Source organism: Manduca sexta, chromosome 19, assembly GCF_014839805.1.
Source record: "Manduca sexta isolate Smith_Timp_Sample1 chromosome 19, JHU_Msex_v1.0, whole genome shotgun sequence".
Classification (NCBI taxonomy): Eukaryota; Metazoa; Arthropoda; class Insecta; order Lepidoptera; family Sphingidae; genus Manduca; species Manduca sexta.
Window position 1 is genome coordinate 14,133,990 of NC_051133.1, and position 12,033 is coordinate 14,146,022.

Consider the following 12,033-nt stretch of genomic DNA (forward strand, 5'->3'; position numbering starts at 1 on the left):
AATGTTACAATAATTATATTAACTCCATTGAGTCAATGATTAATAAAACCCCAAATTTTTGGACACACATTAAAACAAGCGAAGCAATGGCTCTAGTTATCCCCCTTCTATGTTTCTAAATAGTACAACAGGTCATTCTACGAAAGACATTATCGAGTTGTTCGCCACTCATTTCTCTTCAGTATTTGAACAAGATAACAGTTATTCTGATACGTTAAATGAAACTACTATGGATACTGTATTGGGACAAGAATTTAATAACATCATCGTTCACGTAAGGGATGTAAGATACAAACTCAAACATCTTGACCAGAGTAAAAGTGCTGGGCCGGACAATATTCCACCTCTATTCATCGCTCAATGTGCCAATCAACTCTCAACTCCATTATGCCATATTTTTAATAAATCATTATCATCGGGTATTTTTCCAACAAATTGGAAAGAGGCGAGAATTGTACCTGTTTACAAAAACGGAAATAAACATAATATTTCAAATTACAGACCCATATCCATTCTTTCGTGTATAGCTAAAGTCTTTGAATCACTAGTATATCCTCACCTGTTTAGACAAGTTCGAGACCAACTATCATCAAACCAGCATGGCTTCATCACTAGGAGGTCCACAAACACAAACCTAGTTCAGTACACTGATGATGTTACATTAGCAGTAGATAAAGGTAGCCAAGTTGATGCTATCTACACAGATTTTACCAAGGCATTTGATAAAGTTAACCATCGTATTTTGGTAAAAAAACTTGCAAAATTTGGAATATCGGGACCTATGCTTGACTGGTGCAAAACTTACCTAAAAATAGACAATCCAGTGTTGTAATTAATGGCTATAGCTCTGCTCGTTTTATTTCCTACTCTGGGGTGCCTCAGGGCTCTAATCTAGGTCCTTTATTCTTTAATGTCTTTATAAACGATGTCACTGATGTTCTCAAAAACTCAAATTGTTATTTATTTGCAGATGACTTTAAAACTAATTCGTACTATACAAAACACGCATGACGCAAAACTGTTACAAGACGATTTGGATAGCCTGTCATCTTGGTGTGTATCCAATAAGATGCATTTAAATCCAGCCAAGTGTTTCCACATCAAATTTACTCTTAAGCATAAAACAAACGACACTACATATACAATTTCTAATGTACCCATAAAAGAGGTCGCTGAGATCCATGATTTAGGAATAACACTAGATACTAAACTAAAATTCACGTTTCACATTGATAAAGTACTTAATTCTGCATATAAGTCACTTGGTTTTATTCTCAGAAATGGCAAAGAATTCAAAAATCCTCTACAACTTTATTGTTATATAATAGCTATGTTAGAAGTAAATTGGATTACTGTAGTGCTGTCTGGTCACCATTATATAAAATACACATTAATAGAATAGAGAAAGTTCAAAAAACTACTCTACCATTTGTCATACAGATTTAGACCACCTGCCCATATTAAATCTTATAAAGAAAAGCTTATACATTTTAATTTACAGTCTTTAAGTGATAGAAGAGATTTTTGAATTTACTATTCCTACATAAGATTATGAATGGTGTAATAGATGCCCTTATTTACTTAACAAGTTTTTATTAAAGGCACCAAATAGACCGCCTCGAAAACCTGGACCCTTATTTCATGTTCGGTTCAATAGAACTAATAAAGGGAAGCAAGCTCCTGTTCCTCGCCTGTCTATTCTGTACAACCAAACAGTTGGTTTCCGTAATGACGTCGACATTTTTGGTGATAAATTATTACAATTTAGACGTAAATTATTGAGTAACGCTGAATGTTAACTATGTATGTTTTGTTTTTTCTCTTTTGTTATAAATAGTATATAAGATTTTACGTAATTTTATTGCAGTTGTACTAAATATTATTAGAGTAATTATTGTTTAAGATTGAAAATATATATTGTGGCTCATGCTGTGACTGCTTGTAACTAGAGTTACAATTACATAAGAGACTGTTACTATATACATGTGTGGATTTAAATTGAATTGTAAACTCCGTTAGCAGTCCGTTAATAATAAATAAATAAATAAAATAAATAAATAAATAAATGAAGTACAATTAAAAGCATTTTCAGACATACGCCGTCATTATTTAAAAGTTACTTCGTTTTAATACTATAATTATAGTTATTAAACGGTTTTTGTATTAACATCATAAAGCTTTTTTGTCTTGTCATGTCTATGCTATCATATTTTGTTATCTTCTTCTTTATATTATATACCTTACATTAAAGAGCTTACTTCAATGTAAAAAATATTCGTAGGTATCAAATACAGAATCGATGTTCTGGGTCCAAAATAACCAATTGCAGTAGAAGTATTGAAGTATTTGCCAGCTGGAGGACCAACAGTACACTGGTCACAGTGTAGTTTTCACGTAAGCATGAATTCATCGAGATAGAATCCGTTGAATCTAAATGACACACGCAAAGCAGCATCCAAAAATATATATATTTATTATAAAGGCTCGCGATTCGTTAAAGTAGCAGACAGAGATCTATAGTACATCCGCGAGACCACCATTCAACTTTACCAGTCTTCCAAAATTTTAAAGATATCAAAACCCACAAAAGCCACTCTCCAGGGTTGATCTCAATTCCATCCCGTCAGCCTGACGTCCTGTTTATGCTTATAACGAGCCGCGATGTTTTATCTAGACATTTTGAAACGTAGCGTGTGAAAGTTTTCGAGTTCCGAAACAACCATTAGCGGCTATTTAACGCAGGCATTTACGTCGGCGTTTTTGTTTTCAACATTATTTTAGAGTTTGAAATATTTACTTACTGTGTGCGTACTTCAATCTAAATATATGTTTGTTGTTGTATTGATTAAACATACCTGAAACAAAAATAAGTAACATTAATATACTTAATCTATGTAAATAATATTAACAAATAATCAAGGATTCAAGGCATGTCTGACTATTGGATTTTATTTTAATTGGCAACAACAATTATTTTTGCTGCAAATAGCGCGTCACGACAAAGCTAACTTCATGATAACTAAACTATATATTTTGAGGATTTAAATACATTCACTAGCGATCCTATACCATGCTAATACTCAACGATTCATTTGTAACATGTAAATAAGGCTACCGTGATGGTAGTCTTATAGTGTTATGTGTAAAGCATCGTTAAACATAGCGTTAACATCAAAAACACGTTAACACGCATTATGCGATGTTCTAGCATTAACCACAATTATTTACGTGCGTATATAACCTCTATCATCGGTCTATGACTGAGAACCAGACTCGACTTCACCGTTTAAAGAACAATTAAAATTTTAGGGTAACATATTTCTATTGTGGAAGTCACCTTTTCCTAAAGGGTTTTGTTACGAATTACGAATACTGCAAGAAAGTTAGTTATTATTCACTACTTATTGAGGCTTAGCTAAGATTTCTCAGAGCTAGGACATAATGGATGACTAAATATCACATAACCTATTCAGGACACCTCTCTAATTTCTGTTCCATACATGCATTTCATCTTAACCCAATATCAAACGTGTATCACGGGCGCTCCTTTATCGATGTCAATATAAAAGAATATAGTCTCCCAACTGCTTGTACAATAGTGTATAAAAATGGTGAACTAGATTCTTAAGAAAGCACTTTAACAGATCTGAGACCTTATTCTCTATGAAAGTGCAAACTCATAACACAGCAGTGTTATCTACGTGAAATACGCGCGGAATGGTATTCTATATGCCAATTTCTATTGTCTTAAACCTAACGCGGTGCCTTACGTGCTTGTTACGTATTGAAAACAAATGGCATAAAGAATAAGGCCCCTGTAGTAGAGGCCTCAATATATTACCTACGGTAAACCCATTTGCGGTTATTACTAGATGTTCTGTTTATTATTATTAATCAACAACAATGGATACTGAACGACCCATGAGTTATTGCGTCGTTAATTTATAGAAATCGCCATTATACGTTGAGAGGCCTAAGAAATGTGATAAAGTGTAAGTAATGAATTAGTGCAATGTGTTTAAAGCAAATTCTTAGGTTAATGCTTTGTAAGCTTAGACGTTAATTTTTAAAGGAATTTCGATGTTCATCGTTTAAAGTATAATTACTTTGATTTCTGTATAAGGTTTGTGAAACATCTACAATTTCTTTAATACTGTGGGTATTTCAGAGACATTGTAATTTATTTATGTTTTGTTAGCCAATTCACTGCATTAAAAAATCTGACACGAATGGCATAAACCCTTAAATCTTAAATAAATTATAACACAAACATTCCGCGTGAAGAAAGAAAAGTTTAATAGTGATGGATGAAAATCACTCACATGAAAATAACTGTTTTATTTAATAGACAGTTATTTGGCATGAAAAAAGTAACTCGAGACTAAGGGAAAGACGAACCTACTAACGCCATCTTACGGAGGGTGTTGGAACTACAAGTAAAATGTCGCCAGTTTATCCACCCTATCGTGCCGCTAGTAGTTTCCGATGCTTTTCCACTGGGGGCGCTACTTTTACATAAGATAAAAATCGTACAATTTATGCAAATAGTATCAAATCTAGAAAATAATTCAATACTATGTATATTAATTAGTGTCGGTAAGCATTCTAAATCAAAAGGATAATGTGTTATACTATTATAAAAAAAATATCATTGGATATTATTTGAAAATGTACGAATTAGCGCCATCTACATGTTACCATGAACTAGTGGTTCTTTGCGCAACACTTTTTTTGTCTAAATTATATGTACACAAGGAAAATGAGAATGATTTTTTATTACAAATTGTTTTGTAAATATGATTTTACAAGCACAATATGTTTTGCACACATGTATAACATTTCTTATTGTGAAGATGAGAAAATATTGCTTTTACTTCGAGTATGTTGGCCTAGATTCCTGATATGATTAGTTAGTTGATGGGGATTAGGAATCAGGACTTAGATTGCAAGGATTTTACGGTGTAGATATTCATAAAATGACTCCAGATTTTTTAAATATAATTGTCATACCAAGGCTATGCTATCCAAATAACAGACTCAATGCGAATTTTAACCGGCATACACGGTGCACACTAGTGGTGTCGCTTCTGCACCGTGCTTTATTTGTTAGGGCTAAAACTTTAATATGCTGGAACATTACAGATCAACCTTTTACTATTTCTGGACACAGTAACACCATCGACCACAAGCGTTCAGCCCTAATAGGACTTAACAGTTCAAAGAGAATTTTCCACAATACCTGGTCACCTGAACCTATAATGAAACAACATAAAAGCAATATCTGGAGATGGCACAGTGCACGGTTTGCGCCGGGTACAACCGACTTAACCGGAACACAATATCTTGTTCGCGCCGGCTACAACCGGATTACACCGGCTCGCGGCGGATAATGCGCGATACGTTTCAGTTATAAATAAACCACGTTTATTCAGCCTTTTACATGTTGATATACGTTTTAAGCTGACTTTGCCGCATGTTTAATTCAGGGAAGGCGCGGTTTTAAAGGGATAAATGTCTCACTGACAATTTAGACTTCGCATAGTTTTGCAAAGCACGCAGAACATAGTTGCAGATGTATTTGGATGGATCAACCCGTATTGGGATAAGCCATTTAATTAATATTTAAGTACATTGGTCAATGCAACGTCACACAGATAGTCATTCCTATCCAAACACAAGTTTGGTCATTGATGTCGTGAGCATCAGAAACTACGACCGACTTTCGGTCCAACTGCACAAAGACTTGATACAAATATTTGCGGCTCACACAAACATTTGTCTCGGTGGGGACATTGCGACCTGCATGTGCCTCGAAAACTGTAAATTAAATTTCAGGACGAAGACATATTTTACTAAACATCTGAGTAGAGGCTTCTAACTATTTCCTCTAATAATTATTTACATAATTCATCTAAATGTGTCATTTCCTTATAAACATCAGAAGCCGTTTGACAGACGAGTAGCAAGACAAATAGACAGACAACAATCCCATAACAGTGGTCCATACCGTCCCTTTGATTATGGATCTCCCAAAAATATAAGCCAGTCGACAAAACTAACAAAGGGCGTAACAAGCTTAAACCGTTATACTTGGGCGTAAAGTCTGCTGACGGTAGGCCTGCCGTGGCCCTGCGGCAAAAGCGATGTCGTGTGGGCGTACTTACAGCGGGAAAACGTATCTGCTGTTCATAATGGACTTAACATAAGATTGGGCCTGGAGATCCGAAAAATACTTAATGTACCAATTACGTTTCACGGAACGTATTTCCACTCAAATAATAGTTTCAGCCAATCTATAAACCATGACTAGAAATTTAATTATTACAACCGTTTGTAATATGACCAATATTATATTTTACGTATAATGAGTTTTGAAAATGATAAACCCCCTTTTCTAGCCAACATAGAGCCAGAAACATGCCACCTTAACAAAACACAAATTGTATACATAACAAAAACATTTATAATCCATCCTATGTTTACAATCAGCGTGGTAGTAATTGCTATATCCGGCCAATTATCTACACCTAACATCTATTTATCCTGCTTTACTGTAAAGGTCATCACAAAAATACCTCCTGCGCGAAAAACCTAACATCCTGCCTATTAACGCCGAGTTCAAACAACAATGAGTTGCTAATTAGCGAATTAGCTATTCAGATAGTACTAGACCTAATTACGCCCCGTCAGGTAATAATTGCATCTCATCTATCTAGACAACAATCAGGTGATTTTATCATTTTAAATCGTTTCTTTTATAAAATAGATCAAGACCAAAGTCCTAAATATATACGGATGTATCACAAAAGATATTTAAAACAGTAAATATATTTATCTTGGTTAATTTATTTTATATTAAAGTTCCGAGTGGTGGACTTGGTTCTACTTTTCGTCTATTTTTCGCTTCTCGCGTGAAGTGAGACCACGCCCGTTTCAACGCAAACCGAGCACGACTGTTAACACAGGCTAAAGGATTTGGACGATAAAAATTAACGTCACCATATTAAATAAATTACGCAAATATATAACATAAGGTACCGTTGCCGCCGTGCTCCAAAATTGTAATCATTTTGACGGATTTCGGGAAAAATTTGAGGGATTATTAAAGCACCTTTAGTTAATATTTAATGAATAGTTGTAACTTTGTATATGTAATGTTATAAAGATTAAAATGGATTTTAAGGCATATAGGAACACAGGCTGATATAAACGAGCGTCTTGTACTTGGATTGATGTGAGTCTATTTTTTCTAAATAAAGTCGTTACGTGAACATTACAGTTTGCATGTTCTGATAAAATGTAATTTGATTGAGAACTTGTGTCATACTGTTTCCTATAAACTTATCACTTCACCAATGACATACTTTACATTCATTTTTGTAAAAGTGATATTATAAGCTTAACCTTACCTGTAACAGTTATTAAATGTATTCCTCCAAAGCTCTTACTGGCGGATCTACTTATGTAAAAAGTACCACGGCGAAAAATGCACCTTATCACAAATAAAAGATTTTTCAAATCAACTAAGACTACAGCTTTATTTCGTAGAGATCTGTACATAAAGTAATACTGTATATTTATACATTGTCATAATTCTGACTATACTCAATTTATTAGTAACCACACGTCCAAAAATAGCTCAACAATATCCCGTTCGATATATTAAATACTTTATAATTATTGCTAGGGACGGCGGGTTCGTTCCGGTCTGATGTTAAATAATTTATGTAATTTGATTAAATTGATAACTCGGTCGCGGACGATGCGGAGTTTTGTGAATATTGAAATAATTAGCAACGATATTTACCTACGTACGTATTTAAGCGAAATATTAAACCCTTCAAATTCTATTCGATCTAGGCATTTTTGGTTGATGAGCACCGAACTGTGATTTTTGATAGTAACAAGCAGCCAAACTAGAATTAATCTGATGATTGATCAGTGCCGTCTATAAGTCTATAAACAGGCAGTTATATACATCCTACTCATCTTAACATAATATAGTCATAATATTCAATTCTCGCTCAATCAATAAGCGAATATAAATTCTCTTGGGAGATCAAAATCTTAAAAAAACAATTCAAAACGTGTAGGCGCTGTGAAGAAAAAAGAACAAATAGACTATAAATATAAGGAATAAAAAATATAACCTTGAGGAGAGACATCCTCGACCTTTGCCGGGAACATCCAGAAAAAACAACAATTTACTTGAAGCGAGCAGAATTAAAATAGATATGCGTGGGCGTCCTTGTTTATACACACGATTCCAGAACTAAGGGGCCTGCTTATAAAACTTATCTAGTTATGTCCTCTGATCACGCTTATATATTATATTTGATCAGAGTTTTGCTCTGTTAATCGCATCCAGAGATGCCATAGCCCTATCGTCAAACATGGTCTAGATCCTAGAGGTGTTCTTATTACTATAATATTCAACAAGTGAGCAATACCTATGGGTAACACTTGTCACATAATATGTTCAAATAATTAACAAAACTAAGTGTACCTACAACTTTAGAAAAATCTATTGCCATGCTTTACAAAGATGACAAGAATTGGGAGACTATGCCTTTTTTGGGCCCTTTGGTAATCTTATTGATATTAAAATCAAGACCCCAGCCTGTCCTCGCGTGATTTTGATTTTCATCGAAATTACACCAAACATAACGATATTATAATTCGAAAAGTCATTACGAAGCAATCACGCGGAGTCGATTCTAAAAACAGATAGCACGGGACCAATTAAGAAACAAAATAGCTCACAACAATTACCAAAATTAATATTATACCCGTTGTTTATCGTGGAAAATAACCCCCTGATAAATGAGCGCAATAATTCATCCACTTGGGAAAACAAAATTATATTACAGACACTAAAAGACCGCAGTATTACGGCAGCGAGATTGTGTTAATTATTTTATGACTAGACTACCCTAGTCCTTCTGGATTTCTACCGGCTAAAAACCCTGTGTTGGTCTCCATCAGCACCTTGGTGGAGCTCCGGGACCTCAAAATGAACACGCCAGAAAAACTACTTAGTCTAGCTTTACCACCAGGTAGATCTCTTGTATGAGGAGTAGTTCTGGGTAGTCACAGCATTTCTATTTTAACTTCGAAATAACAGTGTACATTTTTTTTATACGAGCACGGGAGTCGGCTCATTGCACTTGATGGTAAGTGAAGTGGAGTCTAATAGAATGTCGACTGACGAGAGATGATTACCCCTCGGCAGTCGACACAATTATGCCGGCCTGTTGGAACTGGAATAAATTTCGGTGTTCCGGTTTGAAGAACGTATTTTTTTTAAAATAGTCATCGGCTCGGCAATCTTCTTAGCATTACCGACATCCAGGTGCGATAGCCACCATTACTTCAAGGTTATGAAAAAGGACAATGTAGTGTAAATACTGGTCATCCTGAGGCTTAACATCCAATGCCCTGAGGTGACGAGGACGCAGTGTTTTGTAACTAAGCAACTCAATCAAAATGGTTCTAACTTCCTTTTTGAAAGATTTCAACCTTCGCAACTTGCTTTTCATTAGGTTACTTTCTCCGCCAAAACACGTGTACGTAATTTCGCGGTATATTTAATTTCGTCCCTTTATTCTTCGAAATAATTAAACATGTTTTATTTAACAACTTCTCAGAAATTTTATTCCTTTCGATTCTGAATCACTTTTAAGTCAACCGGGGCTTCCACGTATTTCCCGACCACAAGCTTATGCTTCTTGGAACGTTGCAGAACGTCGCCGTGAACGACGTCGTGGTACATAGCTATGTACGACATTGGATTATAACATAAGAATCCTAGGTTGTATTTTGCCGAAGAACATTCTAGTTGTGTAAGGATAATATTTTACATCTAACGTATCAAGCCGACATATTATTCAGCACAATTTATAATTCGCAGTTCCTATTGATGCTACTGCTTATGCAATGCTAATCAATCATTGAGTTGCTCATCTCGTCATAGCTATATATAAAAACGATTTTTCTATGTGCGTATGTGTACGGTGTTCTAGCGTCGCGTATTGGCCTGTCAAGCGGTTCGCCTTGACAAGGTCGAGGCGCGGCGACCGGTTTCGACGCTCCCACTACATTCATTCATAGATTTGTGTCACAGATGTGGTACAATAAATTCGACGATTGGATAAAACTAAAATTCCACTACTGAAGCCCGTTTTAGATCATTCACTTTAGAATATGCTGAGATATTATTAGATCCCAGTAACTTGCTAGTTTTAGATGTGACAAGTACAGCAACACTAAAACTAGAGCTAGGCAAGTTAGTACCTTTAGACTAGAACATTAATTAGCAGGTTCAATCGATGTGGTACCACAGCACCACTGTCTAAAAAGACATACATGAAATAGCCGCTTTTCCGTTTCATTGAATTATTGTAAAATACAATTAAAATATAAACACATTTGTTTTAAACCTTCAGCCCTACAGTCGTATCGAGTGCGAGCCAATACCTTCTCCCTGCTACCTTGAGCTATAAAGCCAGTCACCGATCCCAATATGTTATAAATATAATCAATATTTTATATTTCTATGACTAGACGCTGCAAACCTGAGTATAGTATGTGTAAAAAAAGAGCTGGAATCCTAACTCGTAGCTCAGGGTTCGATTTTGTCTGTTAATTCATTCGAAAAGTGTTCAAAGAAGATGAAAAAACTGTTGACTTCTTTACAAAATGCTAAAATAAACCAGGAGCTAAATAATATTGAAATACAGAAAACAAAACTATTCTCTTACTAAAGCTTTGAAATCATCCACAACTACAACGGTTCATTTCGCGATGATGATGTGCCAAAGAACCACCGTTACTTATCAATCTGTAACGTAATGTGTAATGTTACGTACATGCCAAGAATGATGAGACGCAGACAACGTAGCACCGCTAATACAGAGATAGCAATTAGAGTAATTCTTTCTAGTAGCACTTGTCTACACTGACAGGCAGATTTTGGTGTTTGATTCTAAATGCAGCTTGTAGCCTAATAAAAAAACAAATACTGATTCTTTTACCTATCTCTTATTCCGGTTCACACCTTGGTCGTCTGTAGTACATTATAAAATCTGCGTTACCCTGTTATGTCCCCTGCACGTCAACATTACGCCTAGTGCAAACAACAAAGCCAAGCAAAAACGTAACAATGACGATGCTAAATGCGCGTTAGCCATACTTTCACGTACAAACGACATTACTCACGACGCAACACCGCTTATTGGCGACAAGTGTGCAATGACTGTGCACAACGAATACAAACATGTTTAGTTTTTTATATACGATGAAACAAAACAGCTCGATAAACTGTTGGCAACTACAAACAATAACAACACCAACTAAATCCACGACAATACTAGTCTTTGGCATTAACAGACAATGATTTTATACCATCTTAGTTTCAAAAGTAATATAATGTAATAAAAATAATTTCAACAAAAAATTAAACCGCCTTCAAAAACCACTCAAAACCAAAAAATAATTTCACATAACAGTTATATATTGGATACCAATTTTGGAGTCGGTGCCTAATTAAAATTGCTAGATAAGCTAGATAAATACATTAGAGGTAACAAACATAAAAAAAAAAAAAAATTCACGTGGAATTGATAACCTCCTCCTTTTTTTGAAGTCGGTTAAAAAAGAATATTACTCCTAAAAGCTTTTAGAAATCCAATCACATACTTCAGAATAAAACTGCAAAATGTTAAATTAAAGATATCAAATTATTTTTCACTCAATCAACCGATTTTATCGCATTATTCGGACACAGGCCTTACATTAAAAGGGTCATCTCCTTCAAAGCTGGCTATATCTTATTGACCTTGGACAAAAACAGGCATTTACGTTACTGATAAGACGTCTATTAAAAATAGTTTGAATTTGGAACCAATGCTTGCCGATCCTTTCAACCTTGCACAAAAAATAGACGAACAAACATCGCCTAAAGGAGACTCATTAAGCAAGGTCGAATTTCGAATCGATACTGAGTGTATTTCTGTAAACCTAAACAGAAAATCT

At 34.9% G+C, this 12,033-nt stretch overlaps 1 long non-coding RNA gene across 1 annotated transcript; it reads right to left on the reverse strand.

Moving 5' to 3' along the window:
• Nucleotides 1–234: 234 nt before the first annotated feature.
• On the reverse strand, nt 235–978 carry LOC119189859. The gene is made up of 2 exons (XR_005112638.1): nt 560–978; nt 235–458 (listed from the first exon to the last, which is right to left on the reverse strand). It is a non-coding gene; the product is annotated as an uncharacterized LOC119189859 (long non-coding RNA).
• Between the last annotated feature and the right edge of the window lie 11,055 nt (nt 979–12,033).